Here is a 3317-nt window from a genome sequence, read left to right as displayed (position 1 = left end):
TGGCCTCAAACTCATGGCAATTCTCCTGCCTCAGTCTCCTGAGCACTGGGATTACCAGTGCCATCATGCCTGGCTCAGGGAAGATTTTTTTTTTTATAACACACCTGGCTGTACTTGGAAAATTCAAATTTCATAGCTTCTAAGGTAATACACCAGATGCCTGGGCTCAGTGATTGAGCACTTGGTTGCCATGTGTGAGGCCTTGGGTGCCATCCTCAGTACCACAGAAAAGAAAAGAGGTCAGAAGCCTTTGGCCTTGCAGCAGGGCATTTTCCTTACTGAGCCCCCCTGTGTATTTGTTCCTGCTACTCTGATTCCAAGGATATCCATGCAGGGATGGAGCAGGGGTTGGAAAGTTTGAGATGCACCAGGAAATAAAGGTAACTTGGGTTGGGGGGCTAAAAGCTGCAGCCTGAAGTCTTGCTCTGCTGTTTTTCAGCTGTGACTTTAGGCCAGCCACTGTGCAGAGAAGGGGTTGTTGTCCTGTCCTCCCAGAGCCCCAGGACCTGGAAGTCCACCCAGGGACAGCTTAATGCAGGAGGAGAGGACAGGCAGCTGCCAGGGGGCTGCTTTTGGCCTAGGTAAAAACTGTTAGCATCACTGTTTATTGGACCATTAAAATGTCTGTAATCTTGCCTACTCAGGAGGCTGAGGCAGGAGGATGGAAAGTTCGAGGGCAATCTGAGCAACTTAGTGATACCCTGTCTCAAAAAATAAGTTGGTGTGGTGCTGCACACCTACAACCCACCACTCTGGGAGGCTGAAGCAGGAGGATCACACGTTCGAGCCTGGGTAATTTATTGATTTAGAGATCCTGTCTTAAAATTAAAAATAAATAAAAAGGGGGCTGGGGATTTAGCTCAGTGGCATCGTGCCTGCCTCAAAAGCACAAAGTCCTGAGTTAGATCCCCAGTACCATAAATAAATAAATAAATAAATAAAGGTTGGGGATGTAGCTCAGTGCAAAGGCCCTGGGTTCAATTCCCAGTACTGCAAAAATAAATGAAGTAGATTAAATTAAAGATAAATACAAATGAAAAATAAAAAGCTCAGTGGTAGAGTGCTCCTGGAAAAAAAAAGTCCTGAGGGCAGCCCGCTCGGCCGGCCCCTTTCCGCGGGCTGTCAGACACAGTGTACGCTGAGCTGCTGCTGCTGCAGGCTACTGCAAGGCCTGGGCCCGAGCTCCCCGCTGCTGACCTGCTGGCTGCTTCTCTGTGTTCCTAGCCTCAAGAAGCCACTGGTCGTGTTCATCCTCGGTGGTCCCGCCGCTCGCTGGCAAGGGAACCCAATGCACCGCATCCTGGAGAAATATGGCTGCACACACCTTTCTGCAGGAGAACGTCTTCGTGATGGAAGGAAGAACCCAGAGTCACAGTATGGCAAACTCACTGAAAAGTACATTAAAGAAGGGAAGATTGTGCCAGTTGAGATAACTATCAGTTTATTAAAGAGGGAAATGGATCAAACAATGGCTGCCAATGCTCAGAAGAATAAATTCTTGATTGATGGGTTCCAAGAAGTCAAGACAACCTTCAAGGCTGGAACAAGACCATGGATGGGAAAGCAGATGTATCTTTTGTTCTTTTTTTTGACTGAAATAATGAGAGCTGTATTGAACTATGTCTTGAGAGGGGGAAAAGTAGTGGTAGAAGTGATGATAACAGAGAGCTTGGAAAAGAGGATTCGGATTTATCTTTAGTCAACAAAGCCAATTATTGACTTATATGAAGAAATGGAGAAAGTCAAGAAAATAGATGCATCTAAATCTGTTGATGAAGTGTTTGATGAAGTTGTGAAGATTTTTGATAAAGAAGGCTAACTAAACCTGAAAGCATCCTTGAAATCATGCTTGAATATTGCTTTGATAGCTGTTATCCAACCCCTTTTTAAGGCAGTTTTAATCTTTCAAAATTACATCTCAATTAATGCCTAGAAAATACATAGTCAGACATTAAATTTTTTATTTTATTTTATTCTTTTGGTCACAGGAGTAGACAATGAATTTAGGTTTAACTTCATCTTAATTATTACGGTGCTCACCAAACAAAGGTTTCAGGTAGTTCTTTGTTTTTATTAAAAAGACTATCCCTTTTATAGTTTGTGCCTTCTGTGAGCAAAAATTTTTAGTATGCATATTATATCCCTTTAGTAATTACAACTTGAGCAGCTGGGGCTTTAGCTCAGTGGTGCCGCTGCCTGCCTTGAAAGCACAAGGACCCAAGTTCGATCCCCAGTACCAAAAAAAAAAATCTGTAGTAATTACAACATGAGAGCTGGGCAGCACGGCCACACCTGTAATCCCAGTACTCGGGAGGCTGAGGCAGGAAGATCTATGTGAGTTCGAGGCCAGTCTGGGCTACACATAAGTTCAAGGCCAGCCTGAACTGCATAGTGAGACCCTGTCTCACAAAAACAAAACAAGGGCCAGGGATTTAGCTCAGTGGTTTCGCCACCTGCTGCACAAGTGCAAGGACCTGAGTTCGATCCCCCATACCAAAAAAAGAAAAACAAAAACAAAACAACTACGTAAATTACAACATGTTAGGGTTAGGGATTCCCACTTCCTTTTCTTACAGGTTTCAAATTTCTAACCTGTTAAGTGAATTTGTGGACCAAATTTCAAAGGAACTTTTTATGTAGTCAGTCCTTGCATAAGATTTTTAGTTAACAAACTCAGAAAATGGATTGCTAGCAATGTTTTAATATTTATCAAATAACTGACCATTTCCTAGAGAAAGATAAAACTTCTACAGCTTGGGCAAAGTTGTAGGATAGGCCATAGTCTGCTTTCACGGTTTGGGTTGGGGGCACAAGGGACTCAGAGTCTGACAGAATTGTCAGCTTTATTAAAACGTAATCTGAGGGTGTGGGACAAGGGTCACATCTAATGTTGTGTTCCTTATGCTCTGTTATATGGTGTTATTCATGATTAAACTGATCAACAAAGTTCGTAGCAACAGAACCTTGAAATGCATGTGCTAGATTTATGCTGAAAGGATTCGATTCTCACATTAGTAACGATTCAGGTTTTGTGTTTGTTCCCTAAACTAATACAGGGTTAGGGTAAAATTATAAAAAGAGTTAGAGTGCCCATTTGTATTTTATTTTCTGGAATACTTTTTTCATAGTTATTTATTTAAAAATATTTTAAAAATCATTGCACTTTGGTCAGAAAAATAATAAATATATCTTATGTTAAAAAAAAGTACTGAAAAAAAAAGCATCGGGCTTGTCCTAGAGCTCATTTATTCATTATTCATGCATATACTTCTTTAAACAAGCCCATGTCCTAGGGACTGTGTCTTGCCCCTATTTTA

General features: G+C 41.8%; 1 pseudogene; it reads left to right on the top strand.

The window, feature by feature from the left end:
- The first annotated feature begins 1033 nt into the window (after positions 1-1033).
- On the top strand, positions 1034-1957 carry LOC101703125 (UMP-CMP kinase pseudogene; annotated as a pseudogene).
- Positions 1958-3317: the final 1360 nt, after the last annotated feature.

Source organism: Heterocephalus glaber, unplaced genomic scaffold (genome assembly GCF_053883595.1).
Source record: "Heterocephalus glaber isolate CG9 unplaced genomic scaffold, H.glaber_assembly_v1.0 deba00001497, whole genome shotgun sequence".
NCBI lineage: Eukaryota > Metazoa > Chordata > Mammalia > Rodentia > Bathyergidae > Heterocephalus > Heterocephalus glaber.
The sequence above is the reverse complement of the archived record's forward strand: the minus strand, read 5'-3'. Positions and strand labels throughout refer to the sequence as shown.